This window comes from Biomphalaria glabrata, chromosome 1, assembly GCF_947242115.1.
Source record: "Biomphalaria glabrata chromosome 1, xgBioGlab47.1, whole genome shotgun sequence".
NCBI lineage: Eukaryota > Metazoa > Mollusca > Gastropoda > Planorbidae > Biomphalaria > Biomphalaria glabrata.
The window spans coordinates 40,768,991-40,781,906 of NC_074711.1; the positions used below are offsets into that span (position 1 = coordinate 40,768,991).

The following is a 12,916-nucleotide window of genomic DNA, read 5'->3' on the forward strand; positions in this document are numbered from 1 at the left end:
ACGTCCCAATGGCTAGGCCACGCAGCGCTGCTAGGCTCAATAATCTACGGACAAAAAACACTTCCACGAGAGCTAAGGCGTATTTGTAGCATGGAGTCGCCTACGTGAAAATGTTAGACAACGCCCCTTGCAGTTCTGCATAAAATATGTATGACTTAAGACATTAGTCTGTTCTCCATTCAGACAATGATCTTATTATCTTATCTTATAATTAACTGTCGGTTCTTCATATAGAAAGTTCATATTCATGTGCTTGTCCTACATCTCTCTCACATTCCATAGCCGTATACAGCAGGAACAGAGAGGCATCAGAAATACCCATGTCGGTGTCACACAAGTCTACACCTTGACTTTGGGCCCTCTGAATGTTCAAGCGTGACAAGTGAAATCTAGAGACCACGTGACTCAAGTATGTTTATTGTGCCGGTGTCATGTGACAAACTGACGAGTGTCAGTAGTAGTAGTAAAGTAACTGTAGAATACCAAGTGACCCACAGAGCTCCAACGATGTGACCTAGTTGTGAAGTAGGCAATGCCCCACCTCATCCTATTGTGTATGTGTGTGCGCTGGCGTGGAAGCAGGGGAAGGATTAATTAATGCTAATAGGTGGAGGCATTCTCTAGTAGCGGTGGTCATTAGGACAAAATGTTGACGAATGTAGAAAAAAAAGGTCAAGGGTCAACCAGCGACTTATAAACGGCAGTATGTACTTCAGCCTGCAGTCCATTCTTATCAAAAGCGGACCGCCAAAACTCATTAAGAGATTTTGGAGCGTGAATTGGTTCATGACTTTTAGCTTATTCTTAATCAACCGAACCAGCTATCTCATCACGTCATGCCATGGCATTGAATGCGTCAACTTCTTAATGTATGCATCCGTAGGATTGAGTTCTAATTTATGTCGGTAGCACATTCTAATGACATGCAATCGAGTTTAGTACAGTGCTCGGGGCCCTTGGGCTGATGGTGACAAAAGGTTCTCTTTATCGCAGCCCCTCCCCCCTCGCACTGATGGACAATAGGACGGTTGCCTAACTTATCACCCCTAAGGCTGCCTATTCAGTGCTTCTCTCTAGGTGGAAGACTCATTTAACGATCTAGGTCTAGCATACTTTTGCAATTCTATTACCAAGTTCTATAAAATATGACATTGTTTGAAGTTGAAGTTGAGTGAGTGTGAATTTATATATTTTAGCGGATGATGATATTTATACGGCGCTAAAAACGATCAGCTCTTTACAATAAAATATTTCAAATGTTAAGAAAAAAAAATTATTCCCCTTCCCCATTTCAATAGTTTCGTCCAATTGTCCGCCCCTGGATTTGCCGACCAGGGGGGGGGGGATATAACCAACTCTTTAGTTTTGCATATGAGCTTATTAACTAAATTAACAGCTGTGTAACGAGTTGGTAGGTCTAATCCCAGATATTGATAGTAGTCCTAAGTCTAATCCCAGATATTGATAGGCAAGTAGTCTGGTGACTCTAACCCAAATATTGAAAATATGTCTAATGATCTTATTACAAATAAATCCCAAATATTGATAGTGATCTCAGCTGGAGTCAAAGTATGTATTTTCACTCTTAATAGTGAATCACAAACTTAAAACATAGTGACACAATTAGATTGTTTTGTCACAAAGTTTCCTTGAACATTCAATTGAGAGAACTAGTTGGAGTTTTTGGTTTCGGACTGTCACCACCATGCCGCGAGTCGCGCCCAGACATTCATGTGTAATAAATGTAATCATTGAAGTTAAGCGGTTTCTAAAAGAAATCTGAGCCATAGACAGACAATATGCTGGTTTCTGATTTATATTTAGTAAACATTGGACAATTCCGTGGTCTCTAATGTATCAACCGTAATGTGGACAATTTCGTGTCGGATTTACTGCAAATTAGACTTGTTCAAAAACAAAAGGGGAGATAAAAACATTATTTAAAATAACGCTTGTCATCTTCATTGTCTTCTCGCATGACATATTTAACCGCATGAAAGAGACATATTTAACCACATGAAAGCGACATATTTAAAACCCAATGAAAGAGACATTTAACCGCATGAAAGAGACATATTTGACCGAATGAAAGAGGCATACCGGTATTTAACTCCATGAAAGAGACATTTAACCACATGAAAGAGACATATTTAACTTCATGAAAGAGACATATTTAAGCTCATAAAAGAGACATATTCGACCGCATGAGAGAGACTTTTTTAACTCAATGAAAGAGACATATTTAACCCTATGAAAAAGACAAATTTAACCGTATGAAAGAGACATATTTAACTCCATAAAAGAGACATTTAACCCCATGAAAGAGACATATTTAACTCCATAAAAAAGACATATTTAACCCCATAAAAGAGACATTTATTCCCATGAAAGAGAAATATTTAACCTCATGAAAGAGACATATTTAACCGTATGAAAGAGAGATATTTAATCGTGTGAAAGAAAGAGGTTCAGATTACTTATGATAGGATATAACCAAATCAAAGCTTGGGTTCTGAAAGACTCAGGCTCAGGGAAACGGAACCTCATTAGAAACATCTGTGGTCTGTAGCGTGCAGAAATATTCTGAGCCGTTACCAGTCATCTCTTTGCCTACACATACATATATCTTCTTAAAGAAAAATCTAAAAACCTAGTTTCATTAATTTATTTTAATGTGTTGGATGATGTGTGTGTCTTGCTGATTGATGTTGTGGAGATTCAATGAGAAGTAAGTGGGGGGGGGGTAATGGAAAGATGCTTTAATGACACCAAGTAATGCATCTTACTTAGATTCCATGATATCAGAAGAAGTGGGTTAGTAATAAATGAAATAATTATGTAGATGTCTAATACAGAGAAAATAAGAATCAATTTGAAACATTAACATTCAGTTTTTATCTCCTACCCCAAAGCATTCACTTTCAATGAAAATGACAGACTGGGACATTTTGTAAATTGGTCTCGACTCCAAGATAGAACAGTAGTTCACCAAGATAGAACAGTAGTTCACCAAGATAGAACAGTAGTTCAAGTTTTCGGACATCGATCTTGAAGCCTGCTAGACCAAATTATTCAACCCATCTAAATCCGGGTTAAAGTAGGCTAAATAAAATAGCAACGGCACTACCTTTTTTTTTAAAGAGTAAAAAGTCATTATCGATTGTAAGAAAGGTCGATCTGTTCAATGGCAAAAGAAAACAAGACTTGATTGTCCCCCCTTCTCTTATGTTACACCATCTGGTCAATTGGTCAGCTCTGTTGTGCGTGTCCTGACTTTGAGTAGGTCGTAACACCAGATGGCGGACAAGGCAAACAGAATGAGATTCCTCTTGATGCTAATGAATTGGCGATGACGACATTCAGAACAATTCCAATAATAACATTTTAATTTACTGCCTAAACTAACGATTTTATTTCTATAGACAGGACAGTGTATAGAAGAACATCAAATGATCTCATTTGTAAGCACTTTTCAGAAACGAAAACTCCATTAGCTTTGGAACCATTAAGATAGAAGCAAATGAGCTAATTATTGTCTAGTTAATGCAGTGAAAGAAACCATATGTTGAATTAAATACGTAAACAAGATACCACCCAGCTGGATATAACGTGTTCCGTTTTAGTTGACTAAATAAATGGTCTACATCAACATGTTATTCTATATATGTTAGATGGGAGGTGATCTACAAGTGGAACTATTTCAATATATAAAAAGGACCGTGGGCCACAGAAACAGAAACATCATCAAGGTCTTAAAAGGGAACTTTACTTTGAGACATACTGACCCATACTGTGTAGTTGAAGCAATCTGTTCATCAGTTGCTAAGATGATGTGTAGCACCCAGTGTGGCTATAATCAGCTGATATCAGATCGGAGGGATACTGAGTGAGCTTGATGACTAGAGTACAGGGATAAAGTCACTAGAATCAAATTACAATCCATATCATGGTTCGTTTGTTTCTTTGTTTGACATGTTTCGGATGTTCCTTCAGAGTTGAAGATAATCTACTTCCTAGTTCCAACCGACCGACCCTTGAAGATCAACAGAATTAAATCTTAGTCTAGTTTATTGATTCCAATTTTTAATCTTAGCCAAGTCAACTGAGTCCATTCTTTAATCTTGGTCTAGTTAAATTAGTTTATTCTTAAAAATCTTAATCTAGTGAAATGTATTCTTTACCAGAGAAGCCACTTTGTAAATAAATATCTTTGAACGTGTTTAATTTAAGGTAGGCGTCCAAGGGAATTATATTTTGTTCCTTTTCGTTCAGAGAACCTAATAACGCGCGTAGAGATCTACAGAGAAGAAAAAAAAGTTCGTATGTATCAGGATCGAATGACTATCTTGTGTGACAAGCTCACTTCTAACCGCATCACAGCATACATTCTCAGATCTAGATTGAAGCACAATTTTCTTTAATGTAGGGGCTGTGTGTTTATTGCATCTACTATTTACTAAGCAATAATATCTTGGACTTATGAGGCAACAAATGGACGAAACAAGGAACTTTGTTCCAGATACTGGTCAGTAACTGGTCTATGTTTCATGGCCTCCTTCTATCAATCATGAACGCAGGGGGAATGTTTTGTTTTAAATACTCTGTTACAACGTGACGCTGTTACTCGTAACAAAACTAATCTCACAAATTGTTTCTTCCAGCCAGAACATTTTTTTTTCTAAATGTCAGTCTTAAATCCCCTTCCTATCGTCACGTCGGCCAGGTACGTGATCCGTCAAACGTGATTATTCTTCTGAAGACAGTTCCACACAGATTAACAACACAAACACTCATCTGCGGTATAGACTTACACTACCGAGATAAGCTCAATTTGATACATACACAACAAAACAAAATTGCCTTTTGGCAAAATGAAATATTTGCCAATAGAAAAATCTATTCACGTTGTGGTATGTAAGCCTTTAATGACGTCATAAAATGGTTAGAATTCCCTTTCTTTTTTTCCACATGCCTTCTAATGGACTCATCACCAATAGCTTTCTCTTTCAGCAGACGTCCAGTGCAGCGTGAAGGAGAAAATGTCTGTTTACTAAGGCCAGTGCAGCGTGAAGGAGAAAATGTCTGTCTACTAAGGCCAGTGCAGCGTGAAGGAGAAAATGTCTGTTTACTGAGGCCAGTGCAGCGTGAAGGAAAAAATGTCTGTTTACTAAGGCCAGTGCAGCGTGAAGGAGAAAATGTCTGTTTACTAAGGCCAGTGCAGCGTGAAGGAGAAAATGTCTGTTTACTAAGGCCAGTGCAGCGTGAAGGAGAAAATGTCTGTTTACTAAGGCCAGTGCAGCGTGAAGGAGAAAATGTCTGTTTACTAAGGCCAGTGCAGCGTGAAGGAGAAAATGTCTGTTTACTAAGGCCAGTGCAGCGTGAAGGAGAAAATGTCTGTTTACTAAGGCCAGTGCAGCGTGAAGGAGAAAATGTCTGTTTACTGAGGCCAGTGCAGCGTGAAGGAGAAAATGTCTGTTTACTAAGGCCAGTGCAGCGTGAAGGAGAAAATGTCTGTTTACTAAGGCCAGTGCAGCGTGAAGGAGAAAATGTCTGTTTACTAAGGCCAGTGCAGCGTGAAGGAGAAAATGTCTGTTTACTGAGGCCAGTGCAGCGTGAAGGAGAAAATGTCTGTTTACTAAGGCCAGTGCAGCGTGAAGGAGAAAATGTCTGTTTACTGAGGCCAGTGCAGCGTGAAGGAGAAAATGTCTGTTTACTAAGGCCAGTGCAGCGTGAAGGAGAAAATGTCTGTTTACTAAGGCCAGTGCAGCGTGAAGGAGAAAATGTCTGTTTACTAAGGCCAGTGCAGCGTGAAGGAAAAAATGTCTGTTTACTGAGGCCAGTGCAGCGTGAAGGAGAAAATGTCTGTTTACTAAGGCCAGTGCAGCGATAAGTTGTACACGCACAACTAGATCTATCAGTGAGTAGAGTGTAATCGAGACCAAGCTTTATAGAAGGCCTGAACTCTGACCTGCAACGTCACAATCTGTTGGCAGTTTAGACCAATAGCTGGTTGCCAGGTCGTTAAGACCTGCAACGTGGCAATGAGCTATTGGTCTAAATTGCCACAGGTTGTGACGTTGCAGGGCAGAGTTCAGGTACTCTATAACGAATGATCTTGGCGTAATCGTCTTTTTTTTTAAAGTAACGTCTGTATTATATAAGATAAGATAAGATAAAATATTATTTTCATATAACAAAATGAAGTCTGAAAAAATATAAGTTATTAGTCTAATTACTTAATGGATGTTTATAATGTTATAACCCCGCCATTCACACCGCCATTCAAGATAGTGCAGAGGTGCGCACTGCCAGACACGAGTCTAAGAAGGATGTTGACATTAGCAGAAGGGAGAACGATTTCCGCCCAAGTCTAGAACCGATATGAAGATGCTGTGTTCAAGGCAGATGTCCTATTTGTTTGTGATGTCCTCGTGTAAATAAACGCCTATAACTCGTTGAGTTGCCTCCCTTAAGTTATTACAATAATATGATATTTATAACACACACGAATCAAGTTACTTCTTCTAGCATTTGAGTCTAGGGATGCTACCATTTAGGAGATTGTTGGCCGGAAAAAAAAGTCTTCAGGAAACTGTCAGTGGCCGGTGAAACACAACTATACAAAAGCAATTCACTTCAGAAAAAAAAATCAAATTGGTTCAAAAATAGGAATCTAGGTCACTTTACATTGAAAAAAAAGCTACATCTGCTTATGTTTTTTTAATGCCTCCATTTAATGGAATTTAAGCAATATTTTTTTTGGTTGAGAATGCTAACACACTTTCTATGAAGCATAATAAAAACCTTTACTAGGAAAAAATGCATGAAGGAGGCCTACTGCCACGGAGTGAGTGTTTGACCAGTTAGGGTGGGGGAGGGGGGCATCGGAAATTGAAAATACCCCTGGCCCCCACTTGAGGGGGGCTCAAATGAGTGAGTGTCCGAAATGTGTTTTTACATTAAATATTACGCCATTATCTCAGTGTCATGATGTCGAATGTCAAATTGCAGGGGCCCCTAGATAGATCAACCCCTTTCCAGGCCCCGAAAATCCCTAGTAACGATACTGGTTATACTTAACTTTTTCTGTTATGTGAATACTTATTTTGCATAGCAGATTTTATGCAAAAATCATTATTTTAGTAGGAAACAATAACCTGAAGTCAAGTAAAGATTTGACGATGTCAGTGGTATCAATATGAAATACATTGATATCAAAAGTCGGCTTTTTAAAACAACAACAATAAATCTGTCCGAGATCTAGATGACCCTGACCGTAATCGTTTTTTTTTTAAGCATATACAAAACCAAAAGGAGGGTGAACGACCTGAGTTCGAACTTATTGCTCACACCTCCTCAATCCGACATACAAAATACTCTGTTTTTGAGGTGCATATGACTATAATGATTGTATAGTTATGTTTTGCTTGTTTCAAACTTAGTTTAAATCGACAACCTATAAAGGGGGCTAATTCAACTTTTACCACCACTTTAGTTAAGTACAATTTCTTTCCCTTGTTCGAGATACCAAACAAAATAAGTACCAATAGTTAATCAACTAATTGGTTAATTTCTTTTTATTGACTCTAATGTTGTCAGGTAGAAGAAATAATTGTGGACAATTTCAGCTTGATCCGAGATTGAGTGTACACACACACTTTCTTTTTGTACCAGGCCGACAGAGTGAGTTGATAGAAGCTTTGTAAATACAAAACTTTTTTATAATTGTTCACTATGCTTTAGTCTGTATAACAGACATTCTTTCCACCCCCAACATGCAGTAGATCAGGGGTTTTCAGCCTGTGGGTCGCGACCCCCTTGGGGGTCGATTGACGATTTGCCAGGGGTCGCCTAAGACGATCCAAAAATATGGATTGTTATTGACTACTCATCTATTGATGTATGTGTGTGTGCGGGGAGGGGGGTCGCGGCAGAGTGGGGGATTGTAAAGAGGGGTCGCCGAGCATAAAAGGTTGAGAACCGCTGCAGTAGATACTTAGAGACGCTGGAGATTGATAGGTCACACTCTTCGCAAGCCTGCATCCAACATAACTTGCATACAAATAAAGAGCAAGTTAAACCAGTTCAAAGAATAAACCAGATAAAATTTATATATTTATTTTAAACTCTTTCATTACACTAAGTCGTGAACTAATTTAACACTAAAAAAAAGTTGATTTCAGCAATCACAACAGCTTTATATCTCTCTCCCATTCTCTCCCTTGCATTGATGCTCATACGCCCATTTCGTTTCCTTCTCACTATCCGACTCACTAGTTGCCAACGAGAACCCGGATACACTGGTATGTGTGGAGTCATGAGAAATCGCTGTTAGACAAATGGATCGATAGAATGGCGACGCGAAGGTACTCTCTAACTTGTTTGTGTTTATATGTGAGAGAGAGAGAGAGAGGTGTAGATGAAGGCTTTTAATAGGGCGACTAAGCGGGGCGCAACGTCCAATTGTCCCAAAAGCGAGACGATTCAAGTTAAAGAAAAACAAAAGCTATTCAACCATCTCATTTAGAATTAAAACATCTTGTACACAGTCTATAATGTCAATATATTGGATGTAAGCGAGAGAAGTAGTCTCCTGGGTCAGAGACGTAAAACTGCACTTAGTAGAACAGACATGCATTGTCCCGAACATAGACTTGATGAAAGACATTGATTAGGATAGAAGATGGATGAACAGTTCAAGCGCCCTCGCGCATTCTCTCGTCGATTCCAAATCCATTTTGCAGACCACTTGATAATTGCACAACGACTACTTGCGTAATACTGTGGCGTAGAGAGAACATAGTGGACATAGATTGCTAAGTGGACATAGATTTAAAAATGGATATAGATTGCTAAGTGGACATAGGTTTTAAAATGGACATAGATTGCTAAGTGGACATAGGTTTTAAAATGGATATAGATTGCTAAGCGGACATAGATTTTAAAATGGACATTGTTTGCTAAGTGGACATAGATTTTAAAATGGACATAGATTGCTAAGTGGAAATAGATTTTAAAATGGACATAGATTGCTAAGCACTAGCGGATCCAGAACTTCGGAGTGGGGGGGGGCGATTTTTTTCCAAACCCTAACCCTAATGCCCAGTAAACCCTAACCCTATGCATAAACGTGCGTACAGCATATATATATGAAAATAAAAAAAATAAAAAAGCAGTATTTCTTAACATTCGGCGAGAAAAAAAAAAGTCATGTTGAGGCCTTTCTCTTGATAGCTTGGGGTTCTGAAGGAGCACTGTAAGCCTCCTCATTGGGGTTCGGGGCAAAGCCCCGTCGCCAAAAACGTTTTCTTGTATTTTTCACTGCAGAAACGCATACTCCTGACATCTACAACTCATTATTAATTAGTGGTGTTCGGGGCGAAGCCCCGACGCCAAAAGCGTTATCTTATATATTTCACTGCAGAACGCATTCTCCTGGTATCTACATCTCACTATTTATCATTGGATTCGGGGCGATGAGAGGGCTAGAATGGGGAGGGCAATACAATCAATCCCCCCCCCCCCCACCGAATCGGCCAAGATACCAAAAAGGGAGAGACATCATATACACATTATATTTTAATGCTAAAACTAATTTTGCTCACAAACTATGATTTCCCCATTAAAGTAGGACCGCCCCCCACTCAAAGGGTTTAGGTGGGAAGGGCAATAGAAGTATTCGCCTCTCCCCCCCCCCCCCCCCCCCAAAATCGGCCAACAGGGGAACGACATAATAAAAAGATTGGTTAAAACACTAATAACAAGTTTTAATCATATAGATATTTAATTGATATTGTTAGCAAGCTTTGATTTCTACAAATAAATTGGACCGCCCCCCCCCCCCTTACTCGAAACTGTATGGAAAGGGGGGGGCGGGATTGATGCCATCCCCCCCCCCTCCCGACCACATTAAGTCAGCCAACATACTAAAAAAAGTTGAAATATAAATAAAAAGGACATATGTTTTAAAATGGGCATAGATTACTAAGTGGACATAGATTTTAAAATGGACATAGATTGCTAAGTGGACATAGATTTTAAAATGGACATAGATTGCTAAGTGGACATAGATTTTAAAATGGACATAGATTGCTAAGTGGACATAGATTTTAAAATGGATAAATATTGTGAAGGGAACAAGTATGATTGTCATTATTATTATTTCAATTATTTCCAATTCTCTGTTATCGAACGTTGCTAATAACAGCGGAGAAAGTCAAGTAATCGCTTTGTCACAAAAACCTATATACACACACACAAGCACACTTTAATCTATTCTAATGAAGAGTGCTAGGCAAAATGTTCACACTGTATGCAGTCAGACTAACATCTTCTTATCATCTCTTAGGGCGTTAGGCTAACATCTAGTGAGTAAAATCAAGCCACTAACGTGACGACTCCAATTCAGTTTCTGACAACTTAATTTACTTTTCAAAATCTAGCGATTTGTGTCTGTACACAATTAGCGTAGAATAATATAATCTGCCATTATTTACTGTATGTCTGTGCACTTGACTGTACTTCTATGCACTTCATTGTACTTTTGTGCACTTGACTGTACTTCTGTGCACTTCACTCTTCCCAACAGTATCGAGCCGTATTCTGCTCTTATTAACTGTTCCGAGTTGTACTCCACAGTACCAACTCTTAGCTGTACCTAGTTTTGTCCACTCCAGTTAACTCTACTAAAGATCCTCTGCAAACAGAATTCATCTACACTAATGATGCAATTACTGTTGCTAAATCTGTTACTTAGCTTCAGACCCTGACCCACGAACAGTCAGCTGTTTGCCATATATTTATAAGGCTTGTCTTCGGTTCCTAAGATTAGAGAAGAGTTGGACTTGTAGAAGTTCAATATTTCACGTTGCTAGTTGGACTTAAATACTAGTCATAGCAAGACCAAAATACTAGTTCAAAACACAATGGGAAGGGAAACTCCGAAATGGGAGCTGCGACTTGTCTGTTCGCGTCCGTCTCGGACCAGTGTGAACGACAATTAGTTTAATGAGTGGTATTAGCCTCGGCAACCAAGCCAATTACCACTTGAAAAGTACTGTGAGTGCAGGCTGAAGGAAAGGCACTATTTTATAATGCACACCTCCTTAATCTTCGGAATCGAAGACAAGCCTTGAATATCGTGAACTTTGACATGTGCTAGTGCACGAAGTAAGTCAAGTTCCCCTTTCAGACCCTGTGGTCTATTGGGCAGATGATCAAAAGGTCATCTGATTCTGTGGCCCACTGTGTCAATCGACTTTATTTTTCCCCAAGTAATGTCAGGTATCCATTAGATCTCAGAGGGGCCGCAGAGATCCGGAAAAAAAATCTTCACAAGGATTAGAACCCAGGACTCAAGCGCTTTACCACTCAGCCACCGCGCCTGATAAAAAAGACTAAGGAAAAGGTTAAAAAAAATTATTTGTTGCTGTTCAAGCATTTTTTAAAAACATTTTCATCGCATTTGAATGTGGGTCGGGGTCGTTTAAATTTGCAACGGAGACCAGGCGCACACTTGCCACCATGTCAGAAAAGTTTCTCTTCCATTTCCAGGTATACATTCCCACACCTACACCAAAACATAGCACGACCGTCCAGCATACACCCCGACATTACTAACAATAGACTCACACTCTCCCTCTTACGTTTATCTTTATCTATATTTCTAGACAGTAAATCTTAGTACGGGCTCAAGGTGCATGAAAGACTTCCAGACCATTGACGTTGACTGGTTGTCGCTAGGCCGAGAGGATTGCGTGAGACAGAGAACTTTGGAGAATGTTGGCAGCCCGGTGCGGCGTACAGGGCGGGTAACTAACTTCAAGGTGGATAGATATACTCAGAGAAAGAGAGAGAAAAAAATAGGGAAACTTGGATAGATAGGTATATACTCAGAGAGAGAGAATAGACACTCTGAGATATCTAGATCGTTTGTCAAAACGTGGTCAAAATATGACACTTTTCTTGAAGTAGACGCAGTTCTAGCAGTAAAAAAAAAAATCGAGATAATTGACTTTTATCCCAAAATTAAAAATGATTTAAAAAAAAATAAAAAAAACAACTTAAATTGTTGGGCTTGCTTTTAAAGGGGGAAAAAAAGGGACAAAATAAACTTGAGTTTAAATGCACAGTTTATTTGCGTCCCTTTTAAATGTATGACGACAAATTGAAAATAAAACAGTAATAAGTACAAATAAAGAATCAAGTTATCATGAAAAGATTAATTTTTTAAAATTGTCTCAACGAACAGTCTGTGTCTCTAATACATTACATAAATATAAAAAGAAAAGAAATATAAAGAAATAATGTGGAAAAACAAAGGCATTGTATAATACGACTTTCAATTATTAATTTATTTATTACGTTTTGTTACGGTCGTAGCGCAGAATGGTGTGAATGGAAAATGGTGCGAATTTGGTTATTGAATGAAAGGGATGTTAAAAAGTGGAAGCCGGAAGAGATGGACACGAAGAGAGTTGAAAAATATAATGTCATTTGCGATAATATGAAAGTATTTTTAGATTAGAACCTGAGAGTGTCTTATTTGTGAAGAGTCTTGTGTCGTAACACATTTATGATATGTATAGTGCCATTATGGAATGGAATGGGTTGCCTGAATCAGCCAGGAAAACCAACGACTTGGCAGAGTTTAAGTCACATGCATGACTAGATTGACACATGAAATACGTGGTACGTAATTATCTTCTTTGTTGAAGTAACGTCTGTAATTTATAAGATAAGAGACACGTAAATAGTCGGAAGTGCGAATACACATGATGAGGAGATTATATTTTATGAGGAGATTATATTTTATGTGACTCTACCGTTAGAGCACATGCCGTTCGGTTGGACTAACCTAAATTGTTATCGATACATTTATTTGGTTTGAATGGAATACAAGAAGCCAATGATGCAC

The 12,916-nt window shown here is 38.7% G+C and overlaps 1 protein-coding gene across 1 annotated transcript in view; it reads right to left on the reverse strand.

Moving 5' to 3' along the window:
* LOC106051079 (uncharacterized) overlaps positions 1–12,916 on the reverse strand; it is a 42,383-nt gene that overhangs the window by 23,559 nt on the left and 5,908 nt on the right. The gene's annotated exons all lie outside the window — the stretch shown is intronic.